The 13,494-nt window shown below is 37.3% G+C and overlaps 1 protein-coding gene across 4 annotated transcripts in view; it reads right to left on the bottom strand.

The window, feature by feature from the left end:
- LRBA (LPS responsive beige-like anchor protein) overlaps positions 1–13,494 on the bottom strand; it is a 391,064-nt gene that overhangs the window by 189,928 nt on the left and 187,642 nt on the right. The gene's annotated exons all lie outside the window — the stretch shown is intronic.

Below are 13,494 nucleotides of genomic sequence, written 5' to 3'. Positions count from 1 at the left end.
TCAAATTCATTATTTCCCATTGTATGCTCCAAATATACGTAGATCTTTTTAATATGGTCATATATAAGTGCCAGTTACTATCCTGTTAGATGATCATGAATGAATGCTACTGTAAAACAGTATTTTAGCCCAGAGAACGTACCCCCCCAAAAAAATCACAATTTCAGGTATAGTGAAATAAACAAGCAGAAAGTGCCTGACACGTAGAATAGTCATGATAGGTTCATAGCCTGAAAACCTATGTAGCCATGCTATAAAACACAAGCTATGTTTGTTAACATAACTAGTATTAAAACAATAACTTGCAACGTACATATATTCCATTCTGGTCCAATAGCTAATAAAAAGTATACCTGTCCACAATGACAAATGAATAGCCACGACTAATTTACAGATCCCAGAGTTAAAAATACTTGGTATCTGTATCTTTGTTTTGAGGTCTAAAGCCAGTGATGAGTTTTATTTAAGCTAACCCAAGGTTTCAAACACAGTAACAAAAGCCACAATAATTTGCATAGCCCTCCTCTTAAACACAATTTGTATATATTAAAAATTGTGATTGAAAAATACCCTATAAAAATGGAGAATGTCTATGCATCTAGCTTTAAGTTTCCATGCCCTTTTCTGACATCAAGGAAAAGGCAGTGCTATTATTCATCCTCCTGGTTTCTTAATTTCAGAAAAAATACTCGAGTATTTGAAACAAATACCCCAGTATTTTATATTCACACTTTGTTATAATCACGCCTAAATTTGAATGCTTTTATTATAAAATCCAATGATTTTGGTATACTTAGCCAAATGAAGCAGTATTAAAAACAAACAAACAAACAAACAAACAAACAGGAAGATAGGAGTTTATTCAAAGCTCGATTAATAACTTAAAATTCTCCTTTAGTGATTACAGAAAAAAGGCAGAACACAGCTGGCTATGTGCATGCCTTTGATAGTCGTAGAGCTTGGATAGGCACTTCATCATTCTGCCTTCCTACATTTATCTGTTAAAATTATTATCAAATATCAGCCAGGATGCAGTCGTGAATCACAGACTGCTCCTCGTCTTCAGGGGAATGATACAATGAGGGTCTATTCATCAGTATGGCAATCGGCACAAGTAATTAGTTCCCTAGACTGAGATCTCCTACAAAGCTTATTTCAGTCAGCACCACAAACATATGACAATGAAAAGCTAATGGAAGCCGCTAAAATTTGTTAACCTCTTCTGCCATCAATCCTTCTGGTATTCTGTGCTACAGTATTATGCAAAGATGGTAAATTATTAATTTGTCATTCATCTATCTTTCTGCAGTTTTGATAGAATTAAGTGATGTCATTCTACTGGGCAGCAATTAAAATTATACTACATTGCAGAACTATGCTAAAATTATTAGAAAAATAGGAAATTATGATCAGGCAAAATATTATCCTGAAACATAATATATCTTTAGTCCCCTACTTTTATTTTCCAGTCAGGGAATGAAATTTGCATAGGACTCCTTGTCCTCCACCAGTGCAGCGACTATTCACAAACAGTAACATTATCAACTACTAGCTTGTGTATTTGGGTATTTATAACTACTTGCAACCACTATATGATGAGGGGAAAAAAATCTACTCTCTACACACAGATAGATATCTAACAAACAATTGTACTGCCATAAACACACACCTATTGTCTAATTCTTAAAAATGAGCCACTCTTGAGAGCAACTACTAGGACAAATGCTTAATAGTACCAAGATAATCCAGTAAATGATACAGCTACTGTAGAACAACCAGCTTACAGGTAAGATTTAACTGCTACAGCCCCATCCCCAATAATCAATGATGTCTCATGCAGACGATATACCTCTACAGCCAGGGGGAGACAGACGTAATGACTGCTCTGACTTGGCTGCAGTTTGCTGGCTGAAAGACTGAAGCATCACATAGCAAAGAACCAAGGAACTGGATTTTGAGAACAGCATAGTGCTGTTGACTAAGGGTGTTGGTTTTTTGTGTGTGTTGTGTTTTTCTGACAACAGAAGCTTCTGGCCCTATAGTAGGTTGCCATATGGACTAAAGGTGCTATATGGACTGGATCAATGAACATAAGTACTCAATTAGTTTAAGTGCAAGAGCAACATTTCTCAGGGGACTGAGGATTTATGAATTATAAATCATATGATTTGCATGGATTTGTCAGGGGCCCCACTAACATGATACACAGTAATTGGTGGTTCCTTAGTAACAATATTGAATGAATAGAAGCAATACTTTGATATTAAACGTTTTATTCAGGTAGCATTACCATGACATTGCTTTCTTTTTCAAACACTTTTCCAAATTGCCGGTCCATGTACCCAGACTTGAGATAAAACTTTCTTCTCGGTTCATGTTTAAGTACATAGATGGTTTTAATTGTATAGAGATGAAATATACAATGACCAATATAACCTGTATATCAGGATTTTGAGCATATAATTCAAAAGAAAAACTCACATCACTGTGGTCATTGGGAAAAAGCTTACATGTTGACGTATTTTCATTCCAAGAACAAGAGTATCAGGAAACTTATTTTCTCTATCAGTTTCAAAGATTAACCCAATCAAAACAAAACATACCAACTGACCTACTAGCTTTATTATAGCGTTAGGTTCTCATATCCTCTAAGAGGCTTAAATTGAATCTAAGGAGTACAACCACAGAATGTTGAGGAGATCATGCAATTTCTGAAGAATTACTTCTTGTAATGTCTTACCCATTGTATATTTCAAGATATTCTGCTATCTTTATGTCCACAGAAAATAAATAGCACACTAGCGTGAATAGAAAAGAGACTCTGCAGGGTGAGTAAAAGTAAGGAAACAGTAAACCTACAAATCCATTAGCTTGAGAGGTCTTGAGGTATTAGTTTGAGAGGTCTTGGGCCAACGGCTGATCAAGAATGGATTTTAGCATACCATGGAAGCATCCATTCAGATCCTTTTATTAATGAAGTAATAAATAAATAAAAGTAGCACAAGAAACAAAGAAAAGGAGAGAAAGGTGAAAGCAGCACAACATTACAGAAATCATCTGCAGAGACAGAGGATGGCTAGAGAACCAAATGATTTGTTCTGTCTAGAAGGCTATTCACTGTTAAAGGCAAGAAAAAGCCTGCATGAGAGACAACTGCAACAAACTCAAAAGCAGATGGAAACTAGATTGTGTGTGCCCTACAAACAATATGTTGTTATGAAGACTCCAGCCAGCCTGCCAGTCATCTTTTTAAAGCGAAACAGTTCTTGCTCTGGTGTACAGCAATTACTTACATTAAATAGAGATATGAATCATTAGCCAATGTGAATTTTGTACTGCTAGAACTTATTTCACAGATGCATCCAGAACCAAGGCTGTTACCATGCCACAGAAAGAGAACATAGCTTATTCATGCAATAGATGTAATACCCTATTCACATGTCCTAAATCCTACGAAGATACTAAGATAAATTTCCAGATAAGACACTCCTCATTGGAACTCTAACTGTAGAGTTAAGCAGGTAAGTCAACCTCCAAACCTAATCAATCCCCCAGCTCTCTACTAAGGCCATCACAAGGCAATCAGTCAGTAATGCCAATTTCAAAGGTATAAACACACTTGAACACAGGGTCCTGGGCTAAATTACTTTCATAGACAACCAAACACAGAGTGGCAACACTACTTATTCATCAGTAGTAACAGTATAAATTTGGCAGAAAATCTGAATCAAAGAAGGCTCTTCAATTTCCCCCATTACCAAACACAAACCTACCAAAAATTCTCATTTTAACTTTAACTCTAACTTTAACTTTAACTCACTTTAACTTCTAAATTAAATAAGAATAGGAAACAGAAATGCCCCATTTTTAAGAAAAAATATCTTGCGTTCTTTTAATTCTGGTCAGTAACACTTTTTGTTCTATATCTAGGTAGCTTGAGCTTCCTTGTGAAATGCTTCAAGACCTCAAGCCAGACATCTGCTGCAAGATATGTAAATGTTTTTCTCAAAAACAAAACAAAAACAAACAAACAAAAACCAGAAGCATTCACATTTGATTGTCAATCCAAAAATAAGTGATCAAGTTCTAGAAAACAACACAGAAATCTTGAAGGAATACTGCTAGCAGGCTGTAGGGCATCATCAGTGCAATGTGCCTGCTTTATTTTGCAAACTGAAATCCATTGTATTTTCATGGAGATGCATGTCTAGAATATTAACTAAAATCTCTTGTATTCTGCATTTAAAAACACAGTGCAATGTATCTTTCACTGACTTAATAAAATGTGATTTCAGCAAACAAGTAAAACATCTTCCGAAACCCTTCATTATTTTTGCAATAAGCTTTCACAAACCATGATCTAACACAAACAAGTTACACCACAGCACATTAATGTCTAGCTACATGTTTATAAGTACCAATCTAAAGAATGTTATGTATAAACTATTAATATTTGTAACATGCCCTAAATACCTGGCATATTGCAGAACATAGAACATCGAGCTTAATGTAAAGCATTGCACTGGAGATGTAGCTTGACAGGCAAGTTCTCAGCAGCAGCACCAAGTTCAGCATCTCACCTGGAGATCTCATGAACAAGTATTTGTGCTGCTACAAGGTAAACCAAATTAAAGCACCAATGCAGCAGGAAAACGACTGTTTTCCAGTAAATGATGTTCCTAATCTGATTCACAACTTTGTCTGCATTAGCAAAGCACTCAGGAAAAGGTTTGGTTAGTATTAAAGTCAGTTGCCACTAAAATATTATTTGGCCAGCTAAGCTATCTCAAAGCATGAATTTTACAGCACTTCACTGATAATGTATCTACATCAGAACATTAAAGATTGATTAACTCCTGAGAAGTGCCTTGAGATCTTTGGAAATGCTACCTACATCACCTGTATTACCTTCAATGGCAAAACCAGTTAAAGAAGATCTACTTTCCCTCCCTCTCAGCTGCATTCATGTAAGCATTCACAGGGCTCCACTGTAACCTGGACCACAGTAACCATCTCAGCTTATTAAGGCTGAATATTTTATTGTTTTATATCAGAAACCTGTTCACACTACAGCCTGACCAGCAACTACGTAACTAAAAATGAGGGGAAAAAAAGGTGCTGGTGAGGGGAAGGAAGGAAGAAAAGGATAATGGAGAACTTTTGATATCAAAAAAGACATATCATGTACTCTTACTCCAACATCATCAGAGTCTGCGCCTTCTCTTAGTATCTTCATTTTCCTCCCACATAGACATTCATATTCCATAGTTTCAGAAAATGGGCTTCTGCAAATGGAAATAATTGGGAACCCTTAAGCAAAAAATATCACGCATGGGCGGGCTCTTAATCTCTGCCACACTCACTGCTGTAGTAACAGCAACCGGTCATAACAAAGGCCCAAAGTTACCAAGTAAAACTTCTTTGGCATAGTATCAATTGTGCAGAATATTAATATAACCTATTAAATTATCAGAGTTTACTTGCTTCTTCTAGCACTTCTGCAAGAAAACATTTGACTTTGTCTATAAAGGATTATTTTTTTTTTCTAAAAGGAATTTTCCCTTTATCTGTATTTCACTGTTATCAAAAACTGTGGGTTTTTCCCCTAATGCTTCAGAAGAGAAAGCAATACCATTCTTTTTCACATCTTTCCCAAGTAGCAGATGTGGAAAGCCAGGTGTGAACTCAAGGCAGTGTCTGCATAGACTTAGCACAGAACTGTTACTCTGTGGACCTCTGTACCATTATAAGGGACCTTAGTACAGTTTAAATCTCATGTGCTTCCAGTGAAGAGGAAAAAAACAGAGATGTCAGTAAGGGAAGCATGTCTTACCAGATATTTCATGCTATTTCCCCATGTAAACAATACAGTACAAACTGCACAGATCTGTAATTCCTAGGTCTGCATTTAAAAAACCGGTGGAAATGCTGTTTGCGGGTTTTAATACAGCAAATAGCCAGGATATTATCTCTGTCTCAACCACACATTAGACACTGCAGACCCAATACCCCTCCCAGGCCTCCCTACCTCCGTGCTTTAAGTCATACCAAAAATGCATTCCCATCTAACTAGCATGCAAAACAAAAGAAGAGAGTAATGCTAATTCCAGATATCACAGACTCTTTTCTGCATTGACAAGCTTTGAATCTCTCATGTAAAATGCACTCCAGAAACAAATGTCAACACTAAATGTTTCAGACCTCCTTTACACATTATAAAGCTTCATGTCATGGTAAAGACAAGCCCACCTTTAAGGATCTGCTGTCCTAGATGATGGTGTTTTTAACTTCCAGTTTAAAAACATCTCTGTTTATGTGTGAATTTACGTCTGCTCCTCTTTGATCTTTATTAACCCCTTGGTGGCTAACCACAGCTGCAGCTTTTTTGGAAGCAGCATTCTTTGAAGTGCTGGCATTCCAGGGCACGCTGATACTTCAAAGAGGGCCCACTTAAATACATGATACAGTAGTGATCGTGTACGCCATGACCACTAGCTTATCTTAGACTGATCTTATTTTGATCAGTCTAAAATAAAGCTGCACTTTAAAAGACAGTCATCTTATGACATCGTTCAATTATTTTTCTATTTCCATCAAGATTAATTATAAATTAAATGAAACCTACTCTACTTCTCTGTAAGTAATAAGTTAACATCAGATCTTTGTCATGGCTTCCAGCAAAATTAGTTCAAACATGAATCAGCCATAGAAGAATGAATGAATAGCGAATTTGAAAAAGGATGCTTTGGCTTAGTAGCTCATAAATCTTTCCAGATCTCGCACTTCCTACACCTGATTGTAGTCAACAAGTTTTAATTTGTTTTTCAAACTAAGTACAGTTCATACGGATCCCATAAATTGCTATCCATATTGCAAATAATGATTTTATTTTACAAAAATAGGTACAGTGAATGTTATTGGTTTCATGTTTTGATGTTTTCCTGATAATGCAGAAATGAAGTCTGCAGGGCTTGGCCATCCCTTCCTTGCCAAAATGAACAATGGAGCATAACAGCGTAGGTTAGAGGATATATCTATATCTGGTAAAGGAGACAGATCAATCTCTGTCCACCTCCTTAGCCATTTCTACTGGTTCTGATGCTTTCACCTTAAGCCTGTGCATAGGAAGGACCCATGTCTTCTCTCACAAATGATTCCCTACAGAACATATGATAATTCTGTAACATACACTGAAATGTTAGGACTCAGATTAATTCTTCCCAGTAGCTTGGAATTTCAGATGACAACCTTTCACCATGTCTGGATACACAGATCAACGTTTCACCACAAGAAGAAAATCTCCTCAGATCTGTTATTTCATTTGTAAATTGTTCTGACCCCAAAAGAATTAAACACAGAGTAAATCAGAGTAAAGCTTTTTCCAAAAATTCATCATAGATCTAACCAGTCCCGAACATTTCAGCTTCACTACCATTTCTTCTAGAAGAAACAGGATGAAATCACATTTCCACATATCTGCACTTTAAGAGCTGTGGCTAACCTACATCCTTTTCTTTTATGGCTCTCTTAACAGCTGGATACTTCTCCTACTTCCATAAAAACATAATGGTGCACCCCTCCGATTCAGCAAATATTTTTCTGCTGTATGTTCTTCTAATACAAAACCAAATTAATTTTTTAAGGGTCCTCTGCCAGAAAGGTCTAAAATAATTGCTTTATCCTTCCCAAAACTTTTTTTTTTTTTAAAGAAATTGAAATTAATGTCTAGTAACTAAATTAATTCAGCAATTCACTATACACAAAGGAGAGGAAAAGGAAAGATAACTGAGACTTAGTTACAACATCAATAGCTTTCCAGTCCAGAATGAATGTATGTGAGGTCTGTAAAAGATCACTTGCTTTCAAACTAGCCTGCCAAAACAAGTTTTCCATTCAAGAGAGAAGCATGTATTAGTCCCTGTGATAGGAAAGATCGTCCTCCCAATTATGAAAGATGGAGCAAGTGTGGCATGCTTACATGTGTGTTTATTTATTTATTTAACCTGGAATAAAAAAGAAAGGCTAATACAAAAAGTATATATTTTATATTCTTGAGTGCATCTGGTGAGATAAGAAAATCCCTCCTTCAAACTCCTGCCTTAATCACAAGTTAATTTGAACATACTTGCTCCTCTGCTTTAAAGTATACTTCAGGGAACAGAGAACTCTTTCAGGTCCACTGGAAGTTTGACTGCTGCTAAACAATATGTTGGAAAAAGTATTACCAATTTGGATTGCAGGTTAGGACACTGAAGTCTTGCAGACATCCAACCTCAAAAATACCATGCATTTCTCCTACTCTTTGTTTAGAAATAATTACATAATTAAAACTGAAATGTGTATAATACAAAAAAAAAAAAAAAAAAAAAAAAAAAAAAGAATCGAGCATAATTGGCTAACACTTCTGTCTGAGATCTAATTCCAGATTTAAAAATCTGAGGCCAGCAAAAATCTGGGAAATGACTTCACTGTGTGATGATTGCAGGAACATATGTAAGAAAGAGTTCAAGTAACTGCAAACATTGTATCACCCTCGGAGACAGGAAACAATAAGTACAAGCCCGCAAGACCACTAGGAGCACATGGAGCAAGGCTCCTAACTGTTACCATACTAGCATAGCATGGTGAGGAAGCAACAACGGGACTCAAAAACCTTTAAAAGGGTTTAACTTAAGTATATTTCTCCTTTGAAAGCCTTATAAAGGGTCTCTAAAAATAAAAACATGCCACCAAATTATGAGGAAGCACCCTTTTCCAGACGATATAGAGAAGACAGTATTTACTCAAGTTTTAAATGAAAGATAAAGTAACTTAAAAACACACCTTATCTTCTTTTAGAGTATTATGTATGTTTAATGACCCAGGAGCCAAAAGGCTGGCAGTTGATATGTGTGGCACAGAGGCAAGTTCAAAGCTGTTTCCCCACAGAGTCTGCAAGGGAAGGGAGGTGCTGCCCAGGAGCAGCTCTTTGCACAGTGGCAGTGTCTGCAGGCAGTGCAAATACTGCTCCACGCCTCCCAGCTGCACTGTGTCCACAAGAAAATGGCCAGAAATAGCACCTGTGCTACACTACAGAGCACCATTAATGGATGACAAATGTTCAGAGGATAGGAGCTGATGGGGGAACCTCCACTTGGAAAAGTCAAAGTGTGTATTCCAGGTGAATGTCATGAGGTCTTTTCTGCACACACCAATAACCTTCATCTTACATTTACATAATTATAGTACTACTTCATACCAGATCCCTGAGTGCGACTTTGACCTTGCCTAAATAGCTGCAGCTTTAACCACCCACCTTATTGAAGCTCGCTCAAGCTACTGAACTCCTGAGATCCACCGACAGCCAAGGGTCATAAAGGCTCTGAAGACAGTAATTAACTCCCTCTGAAAATCACACCTATTCCCCAGCTATATTTATCAGAGTCAGAGAATGGTTTGGGTTGGAAGGGACCTTAAAGACCTTGTGGTTCCCACAGGCAGGGACACCTCCCACCAGAGCAGGTCATGGAATTGAACTCATTAACGAAAGAGAAGTGCAGAAGCCATCCTTGGTAATGTTAGGAAGGCTGCCAAAGGGTTATTGCAGTAAAGCAACCTCAGAGTGCTAAACTACCCAAGATTACTTTAATGCTGTAATTCAAGGGCTGCTGTAGGAGGGAAGCTTATAAGGTGATACACCAGAGGCAACTAATCAAGAAAATGTAAACTTCTTTTCAATAGTTATTTTAAAAAAGAAATCTAGCTAACAACTTGGTAATGATTGGGCAATACAGACGTTGCAATATTCCTTCCTCCACGTATCCTTACTTTCCACTCAAAACCAATAGTGCAAGCATTAAAATCTAACATTAAATAACAGAATTGATAACAAAGACTGTTAGAGCTCAGATTTAACAAAGCAGGAAATATTTCCTATTACATTTCAGTGATTTAAAAACGAGCATACCTGCCCTGCACCCAGTTTTCTTCCCACCTGTGAGCATCCCCAGAGATGCGTGCTAAATGACAAGGAGACTTTTTTCTTCAGGGGTGCTATTAAGCCTCGTGACAGGGTTTCCAACTTTTCCCTCTTCAGCCAGCTACTCTTTTATTTGCTTTTAAGACAAGTTTACCAGCGCTCTCAGCAGCTGGGGTTCAAAAATAAGCCACAAGAAGCAAAGATTCCTTGTCCCATGGCCACTCAGCACCACTGAGAGGTTTCCCTGTTGGAGAGGAGAACTGAGCTATGTCCGGGGTAACTGCTGCTGGAGTGCACCCAAGGACACCACGCCGCAGCAGCAGCAAGAAGCCAGCCCCTGAGGCATTGCCTGTCCCCTCCAGCACAGGGATGTGAATGTGCCTCGAGGACAGGAGTGTAGCGATGGCTGCATCTTTTCCCACCATAAGTCTAGCCCCAAATGTCGCATCCAAAAATGTCAGCAGAGGCTTAAGTACAAAGCTGATCATGTATGACTTCTTCCCTAGTACTCTGTCAATTTCCAACTATTTTCAACTCCAGGGATTTCCTGAGGCTTAGGTGGTGGTTACTCCCTTCCTACTCCCTTCTTCCTCCCAACGTGTCTCTCCTCCAAGTTCTTGTCCAGAGCAGAGAAGCAGACTTCAAACAAATGCAAGTATCAGTGGCCTCAGCCCTCAGGGTCAGAGCACAGATACTGGGAAGAATTACTGCTGTGAAAAACAGCAGGCTGAGACTGGACTAATTGTTTTTCTAATATGTCATTTAGGCACCAAAGTAAAGAGTTTTAAGTGGCCTGAGCAAACCTTAGTTTCTAGACTACAGAATTCCACGTGTGTGTATAAATCAAGTACCTGTACACCGCGTGATACTGTTAGCATTCCACTTTAGGGACACTGAGGAGAGCAATCCTTTAGTTATTACAGAAATTCCTAACAACTAGAAATTGCATATTCAAAATCCAGAATGCAAATGTGAGAGCAGAACATTTCTCTGGAATGATCAAACAATTTTCAACATTTACTTATTTTTGCTAGATATGTTAATTCTTGTTTTATGTAAATTCTTCAGAGAGGATTATTTAAGACCATATCACTGTTAAATTATTGTGCATATATTTAGAAGTATAATTTAGCCATGCTGCATCATAATGCACATTTTCTTCCTTGAAAATGATCTCCCTCCCACTTACATAAACTTTACGTGTAATTATCTGTAAAGTCACATCTTTCTCCATTATTCAGCTTTAGAAATAATAATGTATTATGCCTGTTAAACTAAGCTAACTTATTTTTTCAGTAGCTTATGATGAAAAGTTAGAGCCCAAACATTTTGATACAGTATGTAATACAAATTCTCCAATAAACATTGTTTACAAAGTTTGTTAATTTCATTGCAAATATATATTTTTTTCTTAAGAAAAAAATTAGTGAAAGAATGAAAGAACTGAGGTTTGTTTTTTGTTGCTGCTGTTTTTGCAATTAGCTTCTTTGCTAAGAAAAATGTCAATAGAGTTAATTCAGACTGACACTCAAACTTGAGAAAAGATTGTTTCATTGCATTATGAAAACTGAATGTTTCTACCTTCCTTTTCAAAATAAAAAGGCCCTGCATTTTGGGAGAGATATCAAGGATAAGATCAAGTGACAAGTTTTCCATTGTTGTAAAAAATAATGTTTTCAGATGACAAACCATTCTTTCTCATTTGAGGAGAAAGATGAATTCAGTTACTAATAAAATGAACACAGCTCTAGAGAAGAATAAAAAATGTAATTTACACACAAATCAGTTTGCTTTTTTAAAGTGACTTATGAATTTTAATTTGTATTGTTTCAAATACTGCATGTATACACAGCTACCAGTACTAGATTTTTCAACTAGAAATTAAAAATACAATAATGAAAACAACGGCAAGAGGACTCAAATAAAATCTGATCTTTTGCTACAGCTTCTCAAGGTCACCAGGATTCATTTTCAGTATCATGCACCATTAAAATTTACTTTGTTGTACTAGTCACTAAGAGGGATAGAGAATATGGTTTTCACAAGAGGGATGGCTTTCATCTAGACTTTCACCCTCTTTATAGGGAATAACTTTGCTAAACTTTGGAAATGAAATACATGTGTGAAGCGATATGGGAAAGCAGCAAATCACAGCAATAGCTAAGGATTACTTACCAAACCATATGATAGAAGTAACCAATCTTTGATACTAATCACTGCAAGATGGTATTTTCCCCAAAAAAATTCCAGTGAGGGAAGGGGGCAATAAGAGAAGAGACAGCCTGACAATCATCACAGAGATTACAGGATACTATGGGATTTGGGGATAAGAAATTAACACATTAACAAACGTAACAGGTTATTTTACTGAATTTATTCTGTGACACAGATTGAATGCCTTTTGAGTGTTTGATAAGAGATGCTGATACACTTGCAGGTAATTCTGCTTGCCCAGGATTCTTCTAAGGTATTGTTTTATCTTTACTGAAATTTAAATTTTATGATTTGGAATACAATTTCTCAAGTCAAAAGTCTCTATTTTAAGAGAACTTTAACTTTTCTTTCTTTCTTCCCCCCCCCCTCCCCCCCCCCCAGAAGCTGTTGCTTAAAGTATTTATTTCATTACTTCTGTTCAAGACTGCCAAATACAGCCATAGTGATAGCTCTGGAAGTTCACAGCTTGTGTACAAGCAGAAGATGTTTGCTAATAGTAAAACAACTTTGAAGGTGCTACCCACCCTTTCCTCGGTTGTACCTCTCAGATTCTCCCATCCCGCTTCTCATAGGTCTGATCTGTGACTTCACATGTGTCAAACTCAAAGGCAACAGTCTTAGTCCATGGTCCACAACAAGACCATATTCCCACAGACAAGCTGAGGTCACATCCAGAATTTCATCTTCAAAAAACCATCTAAACTTTCTCTGAAATGGCTACTCTAGACAGATCGAAACACACTGGGACAAATAAAGTTTCACTTGTCTTTCTCTGTTGCTCTCTAAATCCATTAAAACGTAAGCAGTACAAAGGAGAAAATTTTTCATTCATATACAGAACTAAGTGTCTTTGTTGTTGAGGCAACAAAGGAAGCATCTAGACAAAAATGTGAGAGTTGAGAGGCCACAGGGAAAGATTACACTGACAAGATCTGTTGGTGATCAAGCAGAGAAAAGCAGAGTTGGGAATCAGCAGAAGAGGCAGGGTACAGGAAGAGGTGGCACAAAACCAGGTCTGCCTAGGACAAAAACCTGGGGAAAGCAAGAAAAGGTCAAATAAGAAATTTGATGAATGGTCACAGGAATTGCAGGCAGATGGGCAGCAGCACAGAGAAAGGACAGAGAGAAGAGAGGAGAGGAAGAAAGAGGGAAGCAAAAGAAAGGAGAGCACTAGATAGAATATTTCTTCACCTCATTAAAGGCTATGCCATGGTAAACACAAGCAGTGAAGCTTATTGGGACATGGAAGGTGATCCTGATTCTATTGTTCCCTGAAAATGTAATCTTACACTCTTAATGCTGTCCTACAATATCAGTTTGGT

Source organism: Anas platyrhynchos, chromosome 4 (genome assembly GCF_047663525.1).
Source record: "Anas platyrhynchos isolate ZD024472 breed Pekin duck chromosome 4, IASCAAS_PekinDuck_T2T, whole genome shotgun sequence".
Lineage (NCBI taxonomy): Eukaryota > Metazoa > Chordata > Aves > Anseriformes > Anatidae > Anas > Anas platyrhynchos.
The sequence above is the reverse complement of the archived record's forward strand: the minus strand, read 5'-3'. Positions and strand labels throughout refer to the sequence as shown.